The 23,759-nt window shown below is 31.7% G+C and overlaps 1 protein-coding gene and 1 non-coding gene across 4 annotated transcripts in view; one reads left to right on the top strand and one right to left on the bottom strand.

The window, feature by feature from the left end:
- Positions 1 to 23,759, top strand: part of LOC122528119 (CCR4-NOT transcription complex subunit 6-like) — a 131,892-nt gene that overhangs the window by 64,384 nt on the left and 43,749 nt on the right. The window lies entirely within an intron of this gene.
- On the bottom strand, positions 4,141 to 4,214 carry Trnan-guu. Its single transcript has one exon. It is a non-coding gene; the product is annotated as a tRNA-Asn (tRNA).

The raw sequence follows: 23,759 nt of genomic DNA, 5'->3' as shown, positions 1-23,759 counted from the left end.
TTAATGAATAAGCAATTACTGAAAAAATTAAGATTCGCAAATAGAATGTTCTTGTTGTTTACACAGCCTTGGTATAAAAAATAAGTACTAAATAAGCCGGGATGCATAAAATTTAAAGGCGTTTACATTGTGAGCGTGCTTACGAGCTAAATTGAATCACAAAGTTAGCGACTAACATTCGGGAAATCCCTGCGAATTTGGTAGTGAGTGTTGTTTACATTGTGACAGTATATAAACAAAGAAGTAAAATGAAAAATGCAATCAAAATGGAGAGGAACTAATATTACGGAAAGTAACTATAGAAACAAACTTGTGTTTGTAGGAATAAATGATATATATAAAAAAAAATGACATAATTGGAATACATAATTGGATGAAAGAGTGTACTAGAACGTTTTTAAAATCACGAATGAAAAAGAAAGATACTGTGAATTATTCAAAAGTCGCTCAAGATCGCATCAATGTCTAGCAACTTCGCGTTAATGTAAAGGAATTTGTCTTGAAACAATGAAAAAATATGAAACAGTAAACAATAAGAAATATGAAAACAACGATTGTAGATCGGAAGTCGGATATGTGCAAAATTAATTGTAAGAAGGAGGATTTTTGTAATTGAGCTCCTTCAGAAAGATGGTGAATTTTGGAAGTATAGTCTCATCCAGGGAGGAAGCAGAAATATGTGAAAAGTCAGCAGTAAAGAGCAAAATAAATGATGGGATGAAACCAAGAAATTTGCGAAGCGTTACAGAATGGTTTCAGGCTGTGTACGAATATTTCGAACCGAAAAGGTGGAAAAATCCGCTGAGAAATTACTCTCGCGCCGGGAATATTATTTTCAACATGGCCATGACCCAAATTTTACAGTGGAAATAGTCCGTTTATGGGTCAGATGAAACTTGCTACATTACATACTCTGCCAACTCCAAGTCTCCAGACCTTAACCCAATTAAACAGTTATGGGGTGAGTTGGATAAACGATTAAGAAAATATGAAATAACTACTAAGAAGCAACTACTAAGAAGAAGATATATTATAAAAATGACGGAGCATAGTGGCACTAGACATTACACGAAAATTAATATTTTTTATGAAGCAATAAAATGTTAACTCCTTGAGACTATTTAATTGAGAATTTCAGTAAGAAGTTAAATTTAAAATTTAATGCAATTCTTTTTAATGTATTTTTATTTAAATAAACAATTAAATTATGATCAAGTTATTTCTATATCTTAATTGTGATATATACATGTGTATATATACATGTGTAATCTAATAAACACATACGTAATACTGTTTCAAAATTGTCACTGCAGTAAAACACTGTAAAATTCATTGCAGCAAAAGTAATAAGCTTCGAAAAAAAAAGTGTAAAATTGTCGTAGAGAAAAAAATCCGAATGTGGATCAAGAGCCTGTAACATATAATTGATAATTTATTATTTATTCATAACTTTTGCGCATTAACATCGTTCAAACATGTGTAAACATTAAATTTTAACTGATTACAATCGTTTCATTGTTTATGAACGAGTAAAACACATTTGTGTGTAGGTTAAACATTTTGTATTAACAGTTAAAGCTTTAAGTTTACTGCTAAATATTACATCGTGGTTAAACATGTATTTATTTTGGATATGCAAGTAATGTTCCATAAATTCTCGCTAATTAGTAATTATCGAATTGATTATAGGTTGTTACATAAATGAAAATATTAATCAATATATTACCGTTCAGGATTGACAGCGTATTCATATTTGTTGTCGATATCAGTTAAAAACCAACGTCTCATTTTTCACTTAACAAAACATTTCGCTTTTGACGTGATGCTAAATACAATTTTTCTATATAATTTTGAGATACACGTGATACATTATTCAATAAAATATTTACTTTGCCCCTGCATCACTTCGGATTACTTTAAAATTCCATTTTATTATTAAGCCATTTCGTTGTTCATTTTAATTTTATTATTACTTTAATTTTATTAAAGAATGGAATAAAATGAAATACCATAAATATTAGTAATATTGTATAAATTATTATAGTCACCAAATAGTACTATTTGAGAGTTAATGTTGAACAATTTTTTAATTCTTTAAAATGTCAGTAATAATGTAAAGGACTGTCAGTCTTATTGAATTCGTTATTGACATTTACACCTATTTTTTTTTTAACACGAACAAATGTGAAAAAGTTACAACACATTGGAACAAAATTTTCAAAACTTTTCATGTATAATAACTCGATGTATTCGTGTGTGCAATCAACGAACGTCTATAAATCATAATGCTTTTCAACTTATCCTCTTCTCTTTGAAAACAAAATTACAACACAAGATATCAGAGCAGGATAAATGTTAAAATATCAATTTCTAGAATAACGTTAGAATATTAAGATTATAGTTTCCTTTATCTTTCGTTGTTTACATTTAATCATAACTCTCTTTGAAAAAAAAAAAAAAAAAAATTACAACACACATCAGAGCAAGATAAATGTCAAAATATTAATTTTTAAAATTCCTCTTATTTTTCTTAATTCTGTTCTTTATTCGCGCTTCTAGTTACCCCTGTTCTATTTGAAAAGAAAATTGGAGCAGGATAAACGTCGTGATATTAATTTTCAGAATTTCCTTTATTTTTCTCTATTTGCACAAGTATCACAACGATCGTTCCGGAAAACTGTAACAAGCGTTAAAGCCACTCTGTTCTCTTCTCTTTTGAGAAGAAAATTACAACACATTAGAGCTAGAGATAAAGGTTGGAATACTTTATTCCAGTATTTCGCTTTGTTCCTCTTGGTGTGTTCGCCAATGCCAAGGTTGTAAGACAAACAAACGGAGCGTATACGCAAATCCAGGCACGTACACCTTGTGTTTGCATATGCGCGGCTTCTTCGACCTCACAGGCTGGCATGCTTCGGCGCTCGCATTGGTTTTATGGCTTGCAGTTTGCCCGGAAATCGTCCTTACCCTACCACCGTTTTGCTAGGACATGCACGATTTTCGACGGACACCAACGATTTCTCGCGAGATGTCTACCCGCGTCTCGCGGGTAGGAAAAAGGAAGCAAAGAGCAAGAACCCACTCTATTATGCCGGCTGCATTGTCCATCGTATCCCTTCCATGGGACGTGACAGGGTAAAACGACTTATCGTCGTTCTAAGCGGGTTTTTACACTTCGGATTCCTGGAAAAGGAAATTTACGTTCATCTCTCATCGCGGCCCCCTCGGCAAAAAATAAACTCGGAATCCTGTCCGAACGAATGACCGCGCGTTCTCCAAGAATGGATATAATATCGAACTTGTGAAAATTTCTACAAATTTCTGTCGTTTGTATAATTAGTAATTCGTATAATTTGTGATGACAAGTGAATAGTCACGTAAATTACGAAAATTACGTGCACGGATGAATGAAAGTTTTGGTGAAACGAACTCTTTATTATACGATTTATTATACGGCTGCTTGTGAAAGTATTGCAATGTTTATGGGAAAGTTTTTACGAGCATGTTATATGCGTCATGTGACACAGTCATTTTGACGTTTCATTAAGTCGGTGCTAATTGAAATGCCAATTTCGAATTTTACGAATCGGTGTTCAACTATCATGATGTTTATACAACGCTTGCCAAATGTTAAATGTTAGTGTTGAATAAACGTCTTTAATTATTTAACCGTTATTTCTTATATGTAAAAAATTATACAGTATTGATTCCTAATGACGTTTGATAATAGAGTCTTAATATTGTTCACAAAAATAGTCAAACATTTATAAGAGCTTTTTATGAATTTATTATGAATTATTATTTATTATTTTATCAATTTATTATGAATTATTATTTATTATTTTATCGATTTATTATGTGTGTTATAGAAAACATTTCGAAATTTTATTAACCTCGTAATGCGTAAAACTATATCGCACTCTTGCGATAAATGTTTTGATCAAAATTTGACCCCTTGTTTGTCCATCAGAAGTATAGCTATTATTATAAACGATGAATACCACAAATTTCTAAATATTATTAATATTATGAAGCTTTGGTACGTATCAATAGTTTGAAATCATAGTTTTCTGCATAAATAATTGAAAGGAAAAAAAAGAAAAAAAAAAAAAAAAAAAAAAAAAAAAAAAAAAAAAATACCGCCCCCGGGTGGGCTCGAACCACCAACCTTTCGGTTAACAGCCGAACGCGCTAGCCGATTGCGCCACGGAGGCATTTGTGAGATTTGTGCTATAGAGTGAAGACACTGTTTTTATTCATTTTATTTTATTTTATATATTTTATTTTATTTATTTTGTTTTGTTTTATTTTATTTATTTTATATATTTTATTCTATTTATTTTAATTTATTTTATTTTGTTTTATTTATTTTAATTTATTTTATTTTATTTATTTTAATTTATTTTATTAATACATTAATATATTCATACTAGATACATACATCAAATAAATATCTAATTTAATCTGGTACAATTGAGATAATATTATATGTATATAAATTTTCTCTTTTGTCCATTACGAAGAAGCACGTTCAAAAATTTGTTATAATTGTGTTAATGGAAAATCTCATTCCACGTCGAGAATATTTGGCCCAAAATTGCAATATTTTCTTAGTTTCAAGTATATCGAAACATAACCCAGGCAAGGCAAATAATAAATTTATTACTTCTTAGTAATAATTTTCTATCCAGTGATAGATACCGACGAATTAAAACAAACAAGACGAATTATTGTTTGGTCACTCGTTATGGTCCGCGAACCAGTTACCAGCGCAAGAGATTAATAATTCAAACACTTGGCTTTTCATGCCTGAGATCAATCATTTCACGACATCGTTTAAAAACATCGAACAATTATATTTCGACGACCGACGAAAAGGTAAGATACGATTGGAATGGAACAAAAAAAGAGTAAGAGAAATTTAAAGCATTCGTTCGAGCAATCCATTAACGATATAGCGCGCGGCAAGCATGTACGTGCCGTCGAATATTCGGCGTACAGACAAGCCTATGTTGGCACGACGCCGCATTTCCAAAAGGACGGTATTTAGAGGATGATTTCGAGGCACGTGCTAGTACGCAGTAGCTAGTCGCTACTAGCGATCATCGATACCTACGTTCGGCATTTTCAAAGGAGTTATTCAACGAGGTATGCTCTAGTCTGCCCGCGAAACCATCTGAATAGAATGCCAAATCTCCTATTTCACTTGCATGCTATGTCTCGTTCCCTCTCTGTCCGTATCTTTGGCCCTTTCTCTCTTTCTCTCTCTCTCTCTCTCTCTCTCTCTTTCTTGTCCACGTTCATTTGTTCACGGATACAAAATTTACTTATTTCATTTTATTTCATTTTTTTTTTTTTTTTCTTTCGATTTATCGTCCGCTGTCAATAATTTCGACAGTGACATTATTGTTTTTGCATACTATATCATGTTATAATACAGAAAAATTTTTTTTTTATGTGAATTTGTCCGGGGACAAATAATTTAATTAGATAGATGTTCATTTTATCAGCAATGGAAATTCAGATTCAATCAGGAAGAGTTCATTTAATCATTTCATTGACAAAGATTTGTATCAAGTAAACGGAGTCCGATTCAAACTTGAAATTCTGTCGTAATATGTTGGACTAATATTTTATATTAATCGTAGAAATTCATTTCTTTGTAACATTTACGTTAATGAATTTACACAATCTTGTCTTTTCTTCCAATAACTCTCTTTCTCTACTCTCACCCTCATTTTTCTACAGGATTGGGCAAAATTTATTCGAGATAATGATAAGAAATGACAATTTAAACTATTAGTGAATCATTTCCACTAATTTATTATTTTCATTTCGAAAATAACACAGGAAATATGATTATTACTCTTACTATTTTATTGGAGTTAATTCGTTGAAATAAAGTAACAAATAATCTCAGTGCAAAGCATCAATGTTTTATTCCAAAGTTAAACGAGAACTTTTATGTGCAATGTTAAATAAATTAAGCAATAAAATTAGTTAGTGGTAAAACAAAATAACTGTTCCAACAATGTATCTGGAATTTATGTGCATGAAGTATTGTAAGAAATTTCATATTTCTGACATTAGTTGACAATGTTTACACAATAGAATCAAAAACTATTCGAGAAATGATTCGTACAAAATAAAGTAAAAAATTGTTTTACTTTAATGAAATTTCAATGAGGACGTCATTTGCTTATTGAAATAAACAAACACAATAGTGCTTCAAAATAACATCGAATCAAACGAGATGAGCTCTCTAATGTGCGAGAAAAAGAATGTAAGTCAAATTTCGATTGAACATCGTTCTCAAAGGAGTGATGTACAATCGGATGATATTCAAAATCTGACACCAAATTCTACATTGTAATTTTCACTCTGAATTTGAATATTATAAATTTTAAATTTTCTGCCAACATTCTTTCAACCTTCTTTCAAGAATATTTATTTTTTCAAGCATTTTAATCAAACGATGTCCAAATTCTAATTTTCACTCTGAATTTGAATATTATAAATTTTAAATTTTCTGCCAACATTCTTTCAACCTTCTTTCAAGAATATTTATTTTTTCAAGCATTTTAATCAAACGATGTCCAAATTCTAATTTTCACTCTGAATTTGAATATTATAAATTTTAAATTTTCTGCCAACATTCTTTCAACCTTCTTTCAAGAATATCTATTTTTTCAAGCATTTTAATCAAACGATGTCCATCCAAATTCTACATTTTCACTCTAAATTTGAATATTATAAATTTTAAATTTTCTGCCAACATTCTTTCAACTTTTTTTCAAGAATATTTATTTTTTCAACCATTTTAATCAAACGATGTCCATCCAAATTCTACATTTTAATTTTCACTCTGAATTTGAATATTATAAATTTTAAATTTTCTGCCAACATTCTTTCAACATTCTTTCAAGAATATTTATTTTTTCAAGCATTTTAATCAAACGATGTCCAAATTCTAATTTTCACTCTGAATTTGAATATTATGAATTTTAAATTTTCTGCCAACATTCTTTCAACCTTCTTTCAAGAATATTTATTTTTCAAGCATTTTAATCAAACGATGTCCATGCCTGTCTCTTTCGTCACCGATGGTTTCCCCTCCTCTAATTATTTTGTCTCTGATTTTCCAACGTTTTTTTTTCCTGCCTGCCTGCCTGTTTTTTTGTTCTTTTTTTTTTCTTTTTTTGCTCGTGGATTGATTAATCGAACGCCGAAGTTCAAAGCCGTCTGCCGTCTGCGATATACGTAATCTCGGCTGCACTTACCGGATGTAGCGTGTTTAACGATCTACATCGATGGCTCTCATGATGGTGCAGCGACACGCGAGAACGCGAAACGGAATAAGGTTGTTTGATTAAGTGTCGGGCTTTACCTATTACTAGATAATAGCACGTCGACTGCGAATAACGATAAGAACGGCTCGTTTCCGTGTGTTCGATTTTATGAAAACGTACTACCGTCGATTGTGAAGTCGAGCTCTTTCTCTCGTCTATCGTTGCGTTTATATTATCTTCACTTTTCTCTTTCCTTCTTTCCCCCCCTCTCCATTTTCTCTCTTTCTATAGTCGATCAGTCAAGATTCATTCTGGAAGCGGTGTATCACTTCGAGAATATTTTAAGAGATGTAAAACGTCCAACGAAAGGAAAGCATTATTAGCAGTAAAAATCTCTACGAGATATTGACCTACGTAGGATAATACGTATATGCTTTGAAATGAAACGAGTTGATGAGAGGTTTTTTAACCTTTCGTCTTAGGACTTCTTTTCTTCAGCTTTGTTACTGGTAACATCACGGTATTAAATTAACTAAATTGTATCATTAATCTTCAATTTAATACTTATTAATCTTCAATTTAAGAAATTTAATAATTAAATTAATGATTGATAATTTTTTATAAATTGATAATTTAAAGTTTGTGTGTTTCTATTAAATCGAAATTATAATTCGTACAAATGTGGGATAAAGGGCTGATTGAATCTGCAGTAACAATACCAGTGTATTTATATAATATTTACAGAAATAAAATGTAATAATATTGCAAATTTAACACGAACAAGATCTGATACGATATAAACACGATGCTGTTAACTATTCAATTACAATCAATCTATTAGACGTCGATTTGAAGCTTCAATGCGTTTTATGAGTTGTTTTGTTAGAAAAAGTTAGATTGTGTATCTGTCAAAATGAATCATCGAATGCAACTTCGGACTTTGATCCAACGAAGTAAAACTAGTTCGTATACAGAAAAGTATAACATATCACAAGATTATAAAAAAAAGAAGAAACAGCGATCGATTAAAGATTTTAATTCGTTAAGGACCAAGTAATAATTTATAACGTTATAAATACTTCAATTCCTTTTCGTAATGAGCAAACTATATTGGAATTTTAATAGTTTCAATATTAAAAAATAGAATTTGACAATATGAATTCATCGAAAAAGTAAATGAAATATTAGTTGTCGTAATTATAAAATTACTATGAGCAAAATCTACTAAATAATATAATTATTTTCAAGAAAGCTTCAGACTCGTATTATCGATTATTTTTATATAAATGGTACCCATCATTAACTTTTCTTTCCTTATTTTACCTCTCATTTAATCCACCAGCTTTCCGTGCTACTAAATCAATACGTTTTGAACGATAATTACACTCCTGTCTTTATTTAATACCTCATTGAATTATTTTATCAATTTATTGAGTTTTGTATCAACGTCAGAGTAACAGACATAAATGATACTCTGTCGCAGCGGGGATACGATTCGCGTACAGAGTGTGTCAGGACGGATGGTAAAATCGGAATAGGACGAATTAAAACGAAGAAAAATAATTTGTCGAGAGAATCGAGTTTGAAAGTTTATCACTTGAAGTTAGCTAATGCTTGACATGACAGAAAAGAATAATTAAGAAAAGGTTATTCTACGTGCGAAAATAAATGAAGAATGACTCTGAAGACGAATTTCTTATCAAGACCTTGTTGTAACATTAGACCATGCCGAGAAACAATCATGGAACAAAATATGGAATACCTCCAAAAAAAAAAAAAAAAAAAAAAAACTCATAATATAACCCAAAATTTCTATCAAACAATGCCTACCAACAACATGGAAAGAAAAGACAGAATAGTCATGACAAGGCTTAGAACAGGACACTGTAAACTCACACATGAGTATCTATCAGAATAAAACAGAACCTCCGATGTGTATCCAATGCAATCGAATTTTATTACCAATCATCTTCTATTTGAATGCAGCAAGTACCACGTTCAAAGGCAAAAATACAAAATAACTTCACCGGCAACCCTGACGTCGCAGAAACACATAGGAAATGTCTTGAATTATCTAAAGAAAACTAACATCTACCATAAGATATAATCGTCTTGAAAAGAAGGAAACAGTATCTAGCCGTCGCTAATGACCAGAAGGTAGATGCGATGTTAATCATAAATTAAAAAAAAAATAATAATAATAATGAAGAATGACATTTTCTTGCAAGACGCCTCAGTTTCGAGAAAAATGGAGTTTGAAAATTCATCAAGTGACAAATGTATCCAAGTGTCTGTTTTCTTAAAAATGAAAATTTCAAAGGAGAAAATTTTATTCCACAGAGTATCCTCTGTGTATTATTCGCGCCTGGTCCAATAACAAATTCAAATACATACACTACCGTCCATAAGTCACTACGACAAATTGAAGTACGGGCAATTATATTCGATGAAATATCCTATTTTATAAAACGAAATTACTACTTATTATATATGTATAATATCTAGAATACATATGTGATACAGTTTATGTGTCAAAAATCTTACCAAGATGTATATAATGTATCTTATATCTTTGTGCAAATATGATGGCCTGAAATAACCATGGCATCCTTTCGTTTAATTTTATCAATATTTCGCAATGAATTTCTTTCCACGCTTTTTCTAATTTCTTCCGTAAGTTCTTTTTTCGATTTTTGGACCCGTCTTCTGTCCAATTCATCCCATAATTCTTCGATTGGATGTTTTAGACATATATATATATTTTTGAAATTTATTTATTCAGACTATGTACGTAAAATATCAGTACTATTATACAAAATAAGTACATATAACAAGACTGTACAATAAAATTAATCCAGAAAAGCATATCTGTGTTCTAGTAACTATTCAGCAAATAAAAAAATAAGCAAGTGTCCGGTGACTTACGGACGGGAGTGTATAAATTTTCAAACTCGATTCCCTCGAAAAGCCGGGGAGGGCTTTAATGAAAAAAAAACTTTCTTCTTTCTTTTCGAGAAACTCGTTTTTTCTTTTCTTTCACACGAAATCCCCCTCCCTGCTCGGCTGTAGCATCCTGAGCACACGCTGTACGTGTGTAATTACCTCCAGGTCAGTGACACGGGTCAATCGAATATTCACAGTTAGAATTGTTGAAGAGCAACGAGCGGCCGAACGAAAAGTGAGTAAAAAAAGGTCCTCGCGGTTTGATCCGGTATTTATTAGTCTGTATGTGGATCGACGTTTCCTGGCCTGTCATCCATGGCCTTTCCGTAACATTAAATAAATGTTAAGGAGCCGATAAAGCACCGCAGCAACAGCGAGCACAAAGCACGCAGGGAGAAGAACCTCGCCAGTCCATAAAGTGCCGGCCCGATATGGAAAGGCAGCGCGATGCGTTAAACTGTCGGCGAGTTTTCGATTTACGACGTGACGGGATCGAAGTTTATACAAGCACTGGCTTTAAGAGACCATCGCTTTTCCGCGGTCGGCTCTTTTTATTCCCCGATCCCCTCTATACACGTTAGATCCTATTTGCATAAGTGGGTAGAATAATGCCGGTACAGGGCGCGAGCTCGGGCTAAGGGTTAACGCGCCACTATTTTCAATAGTTTTTGAACAGCGTCTGGCAAAGCAACGGCGGACATCAACAGTTTCAGTTAGCGTACGTATTTGCGTGCGCTGTTGTACATATCTGTCACACAGAGCTGGGTGAAATACTATTTTATAAATGGCAAATAGCAAATAGATGTTTTATTTTATATCGTGCATGTATTCCTGAAAGTGAAAATAACACATTTCATTTGCTCGGGAGAGTGTACTTTTAAAAATGAAATATTTTATTTGCTGTGAAAAATTTCCAAGATAATATTTCAAGTAGCGTTTTACTTGAAAAACGAGGAAAACATTTGTGCCATTTCTTTCCCTTTATGGAAGCGCACAGCGATGACATTGCAGAGTTAGAATTAGTGCAACATTTAGGCGATAAATATTTGCAAATTCATAGTATATACGAAGTATAAATACATGAAACAATTGTGTTTGATGATGTTTGCATTATATAAGGGAAGGGGAAAAATGAATTTTTTTGTTTATTTACGATTAATACAAAAAAAAAAAAAAAAAAGAGTGTTTTGCGTAGATCGAACAAGATTACTTGAATCTACGACCAGAACGCGGTGTATTCTCAATTGAATCATTTTTAAAATACCTTCTGCGTATATTATGAATTAAAGATCAATAAAATCACCTTTTTTTCTTTCATGAAAAAGAAATCACCAAAAAATATTACGAATATTAATATCCGTACTTTTTCCGTTTTCCGTCGTCTTAAGTGCATTTTCTCGAGAACAATTCACTTTTTACTTCTACATATATCACCAATACGACGATATCAAATCATTTCCACGTGTGAAACTTTTTCACGCACAATTAACGAACAATCACGCGTTGTTAGATATTTTTTTTTGGAAATTTTTGCCGGGTGGAATGATACTTCGAAGTACGTCGAACTGTACTTAATGAATCGGTGAACTTTAGAGGATCCTGCGTCAGTGATTTATCTACTCGGACTCTGAACTCTCAGAGAGATTTCCAGTCGTTTGCGAACGAGTCGATGAAAACCGCATTGTCTGTGGGATTGACGACTAAATTGCTACAAACGCAGCGAAGGCGAATGCAGAACGAGTCAATTAAATTGAAGGCTTCTCGACGACGTTAATCATTCCTCTCCGAAACCTGTAATTTCTGAATGTTTTACAGCCGTTGAAATGCCCGATGATAGACGGAAATTCAAACGAACAATTTCGAGAAAGAACGAAGCTGCTTTTTTCTATAAGATATCGTATAAGTATTTTATCTCTCCTTCTTTCTTTTTTTTTTTTTGTACTGTAAACGAAAGAGCTTTTTAGCTAACGAAAAGGCAAATGAAACATCATTTTACGTGCAATTCGCACATCGGTGAATTCTGCTTTTTTTCAATGTTATCCTTAGAGGAAGATTATTACAAAGACTTGATTAACGTTCTTTTCATCCTTGTTTCTTCGGTGTTTTTACGGTTTTGTGAAATTGAATGAAATCGAAGTATAAATTATTCTCTAATTTCGACGTTTTCCGGAGTTGCGCTAGCATATTGCGGACCATAACGAGTGACTAGACGGTATACAACAATTAAACAGTTAAATTAATTAATTAACCAATAATTAAAACAGTTGAAATAAATAATTATACAGTTTTGCCTATTTTGTTTTACTTAAATATACTTAGAACTGAGAAAGTATTACAATTTTGGGGGACAAAAAATTCTCGACGTGCGTGGCGCGTCATTCCAGCGCAAGAGGTTACAAGACAATTGTACCAACACAGTCATAATCAAACATGGTGAAATTCGTGAAAAACCAGGCTCGATAGTACTCGATAGTAGAAAAAGATATCCGCGTGTTCAAAAGTGATCGAAAAAGAATCCTCTTCATAGCGACAACGACGAGATTGTCGCCAGTCAGGCGCACAAAGAGAAAACCTGTAAGAAAAAACCTGTAAAAATCCGAGCAGAAAACGTTGAACGTAGAACACGTACAGCTCGCAGCCACGGTTTAATTACGAAATTCTTATCGTCGCGGAATTATATTATTTCGCGCGCGCCGCGTTGATCGTCGTCGTCGAAGCGCTGCCGGCCGTGAAACGGGAAGAGAGGAAAACGCGGAAGCTTGTCATTCGCGCGAACGCCACCCTGTAATACAACGTAATACGGCAACTTCCGTCGACTGGATACGTGGAGGGCTGCATCCAACAAGTTGTGCCCGACGACGCGACCAGCACGCAGAGCCACTGCGCTGCCGAGTATAGTTTTCTCATCCTCATTACGCATTCTCCCGATGGTCGTTTAAACTCTCCTCTACTCTCCCCTCGCGTTTCACGACTGCCAGGGCAAAACTTTGCTCGCCGAGCCACCGGCGAAAGTTCAATGAAATTAACTCTTGCTCCGCATACACTTAATAGTCCGTATCGCGCCACCGCGATCTGTGAACATACGCCAAGGTCCCGACCGCGTATTCTCCCACTCACCCTCTTCTCTACTTTTCTTTGCTCTTCTGCTTCTTTCGTCCTCTTCCTATCTCTCCTCTCGTTCCTCGTTTCGATCGCCGCGATTTTCGATCGCCGCGAGATCGAGGAGTTTCGTTCTTGATGGGACTCCTAGGTCTCGTGATTAATAGTCGATCGTTCGAGAGTGAAACTATTCGACTTCGTCTGAAACATTTTTCATTACGTGTAATAGTAATGACGTAAATCTAGATGGCAGTATGTGTGGTGACCCAGGCTGTATAGTGTCCTTAGAAGGGGGCAGGGATCTTTTTTAGTATTTGAAGAATCCCAGCGAGCATGGGTTTCTTTCGGAAGTTACATTCAAGTGTGCGTTAACGACTCTGCCTATGCTACTACGTTGAGACATCAGCGGCATTCGACTGACATATAAATGAAGATCGCCGATTGTGACGATGCAAATGGATTAAGTGGTCATCTGACTTTTTTTTTTTTTTTATCGAGTCTTGATGAAAAATTTGTTTGAACCTTTTAATATCCAATTCGAAATACTCTACTCATTTTCTGCAACAACTCAAGTTTATTTATTAAAATTTTTTCATCCTCATTTTCTTTTAAATATCCTCGACACAAAGTCGACAATTTAGGTTTCGTTGTATCATCAATTTCAACGCAAAAGTAGTTGGCAAAAGTACATGCGCAAATTCTAAATTAATTAAGCCTTAAATTAGACTGTCCCAAAAAAATTTCTTTCATTTTAATAACGAACAATGCAGTTTACGTCATATTATTAAATTACGACCCATTTCTCTGTCTCTCCGAGAGATTTCCAAAATTTCCAGGATTTCCCAGCGAAATATTGTTGAAGATCATTTATCGAGCTAAGGAAGGGAATTTATTAAAAAATAATTTCCCTTTCCCTTTAAGTTTTGTTTCTGAATAAATACTTTCTTAAGCGAATATAAAATCTAAGAAAGAGAAAAGAGAATGCATCTCGGAGCAATATTTCGCAAACCATCGAAGTTTTGGAAAGATGACATTACGAAGCTTCCGGAAAGTAGCAAATCAGAGCGGATGATGTATAATCCGATAATACGATGTAAACCAAAAAATACGCGTGCATACGTTATTCATTAAACGAAACGAAAGAAACTTTTGGAAACTTTTAGGAACAACTTGACCTGTCCGATACAAGCGATAGATTATTAAACGCGTTCTCTCTGCTCGAGGGTAAAACCTCCGACATAATCTCGCTGTTTTTGAGTTTCGTTCTATTTCTCGTCGCGGAACTCCCCATCGTCTCGTCGTCCCATCTGCGCCACGAATTATGACTCACCGTAGACAAACGTACATAAAAAAAAAAAAAAAGCAAAGTTTCTGAAATTTGCGTCCGCGGAGAGTTTGACGAAATTTCGCGAAGTTTGCAACAACGACGACCAACGCGCGCGTGGAAACGTACGTGTGCTATATTCCTTTCCTCTTCGTTCTTTCACGTATCCGTTACACAAGTTTATAGTGCTTCCCTTAAGAGCGAACTCTTACGTAACAAGTTTCAACCATTATACAACGTCGATACTCACTACCACTATTAACCGGCAAACATGTACGGTGGAAATTGCTGTAGGTGCGATTATCAATCCATAAAAGGTGAATGAAACAGAACTACGTTTGCCAACCGGTTTTCCATTCTTCTTTTCCTTTTTTTTTCTTATTTCTTTTTTCTTTCTTCCTTTCCTCCCCACCGATATCCTATTCGCAACTTTGAGGTTTACGTAACCGACGTGATGGAAGCGTCGCGTTTTAAAGTTTCCACGGGAAATGTGATGCACTAGCCCCATAAGCGAGTAATTAGGAAACGTAGGAACGTGAAAAAGAATGGGGAATTAAAAATACTTGGTCCGGATTGAACAAGTTCGAGATTAACTGTTTTTACAAAGATATTGACCTCTTGCCACGCACGTCGAGAATTCTTTGTCCCCAAAAAATTGCAATATTTTCTCAGTCTTAAGTATATATTTAAGTAAAACGAAATAGGTAAAACAAATAATAAATTTATTACGTCTCGATAATTTCTGTCCAGTGATATCGTGCAGACGAGTTCGAGAAGAAAGCGACGAGTTATTTGTATACGGTTTTGGTCACTCGTTATGGTCCGCAATCAGTTGCCGGCGCAAGCGGTTGATATGTCGATAAAGATCGATCCGTCACTATCATTTCGTCACTCTGATTTTTACACCTGCTGAAAAAATGTAAATATTTCGCACGTATAAAATTCGCAAAGGAAAGCAAGAAGAAGAGAAGAAAAAGAATTGGTGTCATCCTCAGTTAAAATTATCGTGGAAATTTTGTAAAAATTGTCGTGCAAGTTCTTTGGGAAAACTGCGTACTACGACAAGGACGATCACAAAATTAGTTTCTCGCTTTCGTTTCGTTGTTGTCGAAAGAATCCGAATAAAATGACAAGCACGTGTACGAAGTTTTGTAGTTTGTGAATGATGGTGAAAATATTGGCAACTAAGTACTGAGTGTTTAGATAATTGTCATCGATTATAAATGTATATATTATATTATATTATATGCATAATATAATAATATAATGTAATATTATATTGTACGCATAATATAATATTTTACTATATTATATGCATAATATAGGTCAGTATAAATCATAAATTTTGTATGTATTGTATGTATATTTATAACACAAAATATACATTTATTTATATGTACTTATTATATATATTTATTATATATTATATGTATTATAATATTATCATATTATTTTTATATTATATATATATGTTGTTATTATAATTTTATATTATATATGTTATTATTATATTATTATTATAATATTTATTATAATTATATATATTATATGTTACATATATGTACAGCAAATATATGTAATAATCTACATTTGGGATTTTATTCTGATTATAAAAGATCTGCAAACAAAGCTTGATCATAAATAAGCAGGTGTGAATCTTCGGTCGGATTTGCATGGTCGCATTTAAATTAAAATATAAAAGCAACAATACTGTTATTTCATATATCATATTTATAAAATGTAAAAACAACGATACTTTTATTTCATATATTATATCTGCAAAATATAAAAACAATAATACTTTTATTTTATTACTTTTACTTATCGTACTATCACTGGTCGTTGTATTTTTTGCATTACACTTCCTCGAAAATCTTCGCACATGTATTTATTCTTCGATTCACCGATTCAGTTATTTGCGTTTCACAGCGTGGAATTCGCGTTTTCACAGTGTTTAATTACACGCGAGCTAATTTAATCTCAATGCTCCCGATCTAATTTCCTCTTTTCGTCTTTTTTTCTCGTTGCAGGTAAGTCGCTGGTGGTTCGTTTCGCGAAACGCAGCCACGCTCTTCGTCTCTTCTGCTTCGAGGATTCCGCGATCGCGAGCAAATGAATGCGCAATGGCCATCGCCGGGGAAAAGTTTAACGACCCCGCGCGCTCGTGTCTCGGTGTGTTAATGGGCCTATATCCTGAGAATCTGTCATTTTTCGCATCAGAGAGCCCGCATCGTTCAGGTATATATACACACATGTATACACGCACGCGTATCCGATTTCGATCGATAATCGCACAATAATCCTTTCTTCGACGTCGCTTCGTACGAATGTTTCGCTTCGCTTCGTTTCCAATAGAGTGAATCGAATGTTTCGCTTCGTTTATGCTTCCGAAAGAACGTGCATTGGCACGCTTCATTTTCTTGCGATACTTTTGCGACAACAGCGTAGAAAAGTACCAGTGGCAGTTTTCGTACGATGGTAATACGAGTAATGTGAAAATTCGAGAGTCAAGAAGGTATTGACACGTATGAGGGATTTTTTTCTTTTCGCCCACCGCCATTTCAGAAATTCAGAACACAAGCATTATACTTGTTCAGGAAAGATAAATATAAATTATAAATTGTATATGAATATAAATTATTTATATTTATCATGTAATAAATATAAATATAAATACACAGTAAATATAAATTATAAATTGTATACAAATGTAAATTATTTATTATGTATAAATATAAATATATAATAAATATAAATTATAAATTGTATACAAATATAAATTATTTATACTTATTGCGTAATAAATTTAAATATAAATATACAATAAATATAAATTATAAATTGTATACAAATATAAATTATTTATACTTATTGCGTAGTAAATTTAAATATAAATATACAATAAATATAAATTATAAATTGTATACAAATATAAATTATTTATACTTATTGCGTAATAAATATAAATATAAGTATACAATAAATATAAATTATAAATTGTATATAACGAATTGTACACAATACTTACAGTATAAATCTGTAACGCAATATATTAAAGTATAAATTATATATTCAATATGTAATATATACAATATAAATTTGTATTTACGACAAATATAATACATGCAATATAATTAAATACGACAAATACGAAATATACTTTATACTATTATACATTGTATATATATTGCGTTATTGTGTTATTATAATATGTATTGTATTATAAAATATACACGATAATCCACGACAAGTTGTGAATCTTAAAAATAAAAGTGTCCTAAGACTTTTGAAATGGAATGTATTTCACAACAGAGTATAAAATATTTTTAATGGTTTGAAGACAGGCGCCTGATGTGGTCGCGATATCATTCGATAACATTCCAGTCTTAGGAAAAAATATTTTCTAATGTTTCTAACAACATTTCGTCATTGAGTGCAGATCGAACACTGGAATTACAAGTGTATAGTATATTGTAATCATAGTTTCTTTGACTCTCGAATTTTTATAATTTTCTTGTATTATTATTCTGTAACTCATTGTTACTTACTTTTGGCACGTTACTTTTTGAAAACTTTATAGAAACTTTATGGAAATATATTTTGTTAATACATCGTTTGTTTCTCATAAAGATATCGTCGATGAAAGTTAGATGTGCTGATTCTTTTCATACATTCCATCAATCCGAAAATCTAAAAATTTTATACTAGACGAGGGGTACATGACAAATTTCGAATCCATTCATCTTTATATTTTTAATATTTTTAATACACACTTATAAAAAAATTTATTTTATGCAGATTTAGCTTTATATAAATACACGATTAATCACTCGTATAACAGCTATGTGTTACATATACTATGAATTTTTCGATCAGATAATATTAATTGATAAATTAATATACGTTGACTTCTCTCTAAATAATCAATCATCTGTATCTACAATACTCTAACGCAGACTGAATACTCAATCAAACCAATCAAGTTGTTGGAATTTCAATTCTTTGATTAATTTCTTTATCCTCTAGATTTATTATATTTTCAAGCGTTAATATTGAAGGCAAATTATATAATTAAATTCACAAGGAGCAAGCTCGACAAGACAGGAATCAGTTTGCCTTTAGTGATTGTTTCGTTCCGTAATTGTAGAGGTCTTTGGTCATGAAATTTGCAGTCGAGTAATTGCTTCCAAAAAAAAAAAAAAAAAAAAAAATTCGACCGATTCAATGCGGTACGTCCCTTCAAATAAATACTATTGTAAATATGGAAAGGTAATTTTCGACAACCGACTGTTTATTAGCGTTATCCGTATTGGTATTTGAAAGGAGTACGAATTGCAAATTTATTAATGGACAGTCACGAACGTTTTCGATTCATATTCGGTTACTGGAACTAGTTATTACGTTCACTCGAACGCGCCAGCATCCTCGTTTTATACTACGTGTTACCCCGCTTCGTGCAACGGAATAAATCATACTCGTAATCGAATACACGTTTGCAAACCATTTAACTCCGAATCGCTGGATTTGCGAGAGAGAAAAAAAAAACTAATCTAAATTCTCCTTTTTTTTTTTTCTTTTTTTTTTTGTCCTGCGTTTTTCGTACGCTGACCCAATATTCCGCTTTTCGATTGGACACAGACTGCGACGCGTAAATGGGAACACCTAAATATCTTTTATACCGTTCTTTATACAGATGCGGATAAACTTTGTTGATGAATGTTATTCAGTACTGAATAAGGGGCCGATTTTTTTTTTTTTTTCTTCTTTATGGGTGGTGAAGTTTCGAAAAGTTTCAAGCTCTCCACCATTTTTTTTTTATTTTTCGATGCAGCGTAATATTTTATTTAAAAAAAAAAAAAAAAAAAAAAACAGCATTGGTCATGTCATTAAGTTGTCATTTAAAAGTATTAAAAAGTATTAAAGTATTAAAAGTAATAAGTATTAAAGTATTGAAAGTATTAAAGTTATTTTAAGTTAGTATTTAAAGTTATATTTCCAATGTTATGGAATTTATGCAGGAAAGATATAGATTTTACAATTGAAATTAATCATTTTTTCTGACTTAAATTTGGTTTAGGCAATTAATTTTTTTCTGGAGCTTTATCGACTAGTGAATAAGAAGAAAAAAAAAAAAATATATCATTTCATTTGAGAAAAAGTGTATGTAACTTTGAAATCCCTCCATCTACAAAGAAATCATTGACGAAACGTCATTTATGTATGCCATGCTTTATGAATACTCGATCAACGTGATTTACCCAACCATAAAAAATAACGTATCTGAATAATACAACAATGAGATATCGGAAAACGTGTGTATGTCAGAAAATGTGGAACAATGCAGAAATATTCAAAATGTGTACGTACGTCGATTCTTAATTTATTCATACGAATGTGAAAGTAAGACACGTCGAGTCTCTCTCTCGTAAAAGAGGAAATCAATTATTTCGACGATATTTTGTCGCGAATAAATACAGAGTTCCTGCGAAAAAAAATTGAATTTATATCAAATGCTCTTTGAGACAAGAATTTTTTTTTTAATTTCACATTACGATTACTGTTACAGTAATCGTAATTCACTGAAAGAAATATATTTTGTTTATTAAATGACGTCACATTAGATATTTATTAAATATCTTACATTGCATATAAAGCAAAATTGTATCACATCAACAGGAATATTTATTATATATTTAAACTTTAAAATTGTAACAAGTATTCTTGGATGGTTATTACTTAATGATTGAATAATGTAAAAACGTAACAAATATTCTTGAATGTAATGAAAATTCTTTTAACAAGGTTTTCATAAGAGTTCAAGAAAAAGACGATGGAATTATATTGTTATATTTTATATGTAATTATATATATATATTTTTTTTTAATGTAGGAAGCAAACGCATAATATCTTAAAATATTCTTGCGAATGCAATGGTGCTAATAAATCTTTTTCTCTGAGGATTATGAATAATATAGACTGACTGTAAGAAATCAATACTAACACGTAGATTAAACTGAAACAATTCCTACAGTTGAAATACCTTCCACTCAAGTTCTCAAGTTAATTTAGATAAAGTGAATGAAAATCTTTACTTAAGAACTCCTTAAGGACTGGTATTAACTTATTCTCTCTCCGTTTCTTCACCAACAGTTGCTTAAATTTTTCCTGCATTTAATTTCTTTAAAATGTTTATTCTCCTTTTGACTGATAAATTGGTGAAAGAATTTTGACGAGAAATATAAATATATCAAAGATTCTATCGTAGTATAACATTACTTAAGACAAATATATATTTTTGTATTTTTATATTTACCTTCATTGTTGTAGTTAATAATTCAAATTTCTTCCCTTGAATACGTAAAGTCTAAACTTGACAGAAATGTTGTTTTTTTTAAGAAAAAACGCATTAGACTTCGGATTTTTATGCAATTTCATTGTGAAGACAGTGAAAAAAATGGAGCCTAAGTAGATGTTTGTAAATTCCTCTGGTAAATTTTACAACAAGTACTCTACTTCCGATATTTAATCTATTATGATTAATACAATTTATTTATTAAATTTGGCGTAAAATTTAGATTTTACATTGCTGAATTTTGGAATGTTTCGTTTGAATTAATTTTGTTACTAGCCTGTAACAGATGCCAGTAAACATGAAGTACGAAATAAAATCAAATTTTTGCAACGTGATGCAAATTACTATAGTTCATGATTACCCGAGGGTTAAATAAAAAAAAAACCGAGAGGGAAACATTCGAATTAAAAACAAATATCTTGTTAATTGAGGGAAAATAATACAAACGTGTGTTTGAAACGTGTGCTATTAGCATTTCCTTTCCTTTAAAATTGCAAATTTTTTGCTTTTCCACATTTTTCCAGTAACAAACACCGCGGCCCGTCTGAAAATGCACGAAAATTCGAGACACAAGCCCGGGCAGCATGTTAGTGCGCGCTGATTAATTAGAAACTCCGAAACGAATAGGTTGCCGGTATACTTTACGCGATATACTTTACACACGTACATTCATACGTATATGCAGATGTAGCAAAGATATTCGCTTTGATATTACCACCGGTTTGTAACCTAACCTCTGACTAAAAACGTCGGTTCCGCATCGACTTATGTAATACAGTTCAGCTGCTAATATGCAGATGCAGATGCATCATCAGCCCATTTTGCCCACATTCTCATTCACTCACTGAATATTACGAACCGTACAAAAAAATATTCCTAGACTTTAATACGTCCTGATATGTACACTGCTGTTTATAAATAATTTGAGACGTCTCGTCAATTTTTGATAAAAACCGATCTTTTTCTGGTAAATCGACTATACACAAGCTGGTAATTTATTATGTGTAAGCTGTTCAGGATTAATTAGTGAATTGCGTTAACGTTTCGTTTGCGAATCTTTTTTTCATTCAGTTCGTGTTATCGAGTTCCTCTTTTCTCTGATGTTGGAGCTACGATCAAAAATCGACAATGACAGAAATATTATGCTATGGTAAATTATAAATATTATATCAGGGTGATTTTTTTTTCATCCACGTTCTATAATTTTATGAAATTAATATTATGTTTATTAGTATTATTAATTCAATAGTCAATATTTTGTTGTAATGTTGTATTATATTATATAATCAGTATTATATTAATTAATCATTATTATAATAAATTGAATATAATATTTATAACATCATGGCCAGTTCTCAGTGAAGTCAAACGGCGCAGTATTTATTCATCCATTTGGTTTTTAAATACGAAATTGATGGTTGTTTTAAACTCTTGAACAACGGATCTCCTTTCTGAGCATTCTGAGCGTTTATAATATCTTCAGATGCCTTTATGCATTTGCATTCTTTGAATTTAATCGGATTTCCTTTGCTGCCCGTTCGTTTCAGAATAGCCTGATTTTAAAATAAAATGAATTGTAGCTTACAACCGAGAAAGCGATAATTATTCGGTTGAATTGTAATACTGGACATTCAAATAATAATACGTATACCGTTTCAATGAATTCAAGAACAAAGGGAGTTTATTTTGTTCTTACTGTGTAAAACGTGCACGTTGCAGAAGTTGGGTTAATTGTTAAATTAAGTAAACTTTTTTTTGAACGGGACGTTGTTACATTTTCAAAATAAAAACCAAGAGAAAAAGATAAATTAAGAAGCTAAATAAAAATAAGCAAATTTTATTTTATTTTATTTTATTTTACTTTATTTTACTTTATTTTATTTTATTTTATTTTATTTTACTTTATTTTACTTCATTTTATTTTATTTTATTTTATTTTTTTGACAATAATATCCTAATTAAATTCACAACACGATGTACTCCATATTATGAAAATTCTATATTGTTCATTATCAAATTCTGCTATTAATCTCTGCAGAAATCCGTGTGATGAGATTTATAACTTTATGAATTAATTGTTGGGTTGTCACAGATGAAATAACTCAAATTCCATTTACTGTTTTATAATAAAAATTGAAAAGAAGCCGATCATGTTCTGTTGAGCAAGCTTCAAGCCTTTAATCTGATAAATATCAGTTAACAACAATTTAACAATAATAAATTCTGAATAGTGATAATGTCTAAGTATTATTCAACAAAATTTTTACTCACTAAATTCTGAATCACAATCTAATAGATCATGATACTTCCGTGGCACGTAAGTTAGGACACTTTTAAATTATTGCAACAGAAAATACAATTTAAATAAATTTCTTAAGTTCAATTTTAACATATATATGTGTTGGTAAAAAGAATAATTAATAATTAATTAGCTGAAGATTTTAAGCATGTCTTTACTGTTGAAATATGTGTTTCTAACATTAAAAAGGTCTGTACAAATTTTATGAAGCATCAGCTGTTTATTGGAAATAAATATGAAACTCTAAAACTTGAAAGTCGAAAGTAAAAAAACGTTTGACAATCATAACTGTTGAAACAAAACGTAACAAATTTTAATGGAATTAAATCAAGTGTCCAATTATTTCTACGCAATAGTATATTTACAAATATCTGTATACAATATAATAAGTAAATAAATATTATATTTTGAATATAATAACAATAATAATAATAATAATAATAATAATAATA

The sequence above is a fragment of the Frieseomelitta varia genome, unplaced genomic scaffold (assembly GCF_011392965.1).
Source record: "Frieseomelitta varia isolate USP_RPSP 00005682 unplaced genomic scaffold, Fvar_1.2 scaffold_246, whole genome shotgun sequence".
Taxonomy (NCBI): domain Eukaryota; kingdom Metazoa; phylum Arthropoda; class Insecta; order Hymenoptera; family Apidae; genus Frieseomelitta; species Frieseomelitta varia.
The sequence above is the reverse complement of the archived record's forward strand: the minus strand, read 5'-3'. Positions and strand labels throughout refer to the sequence as shown.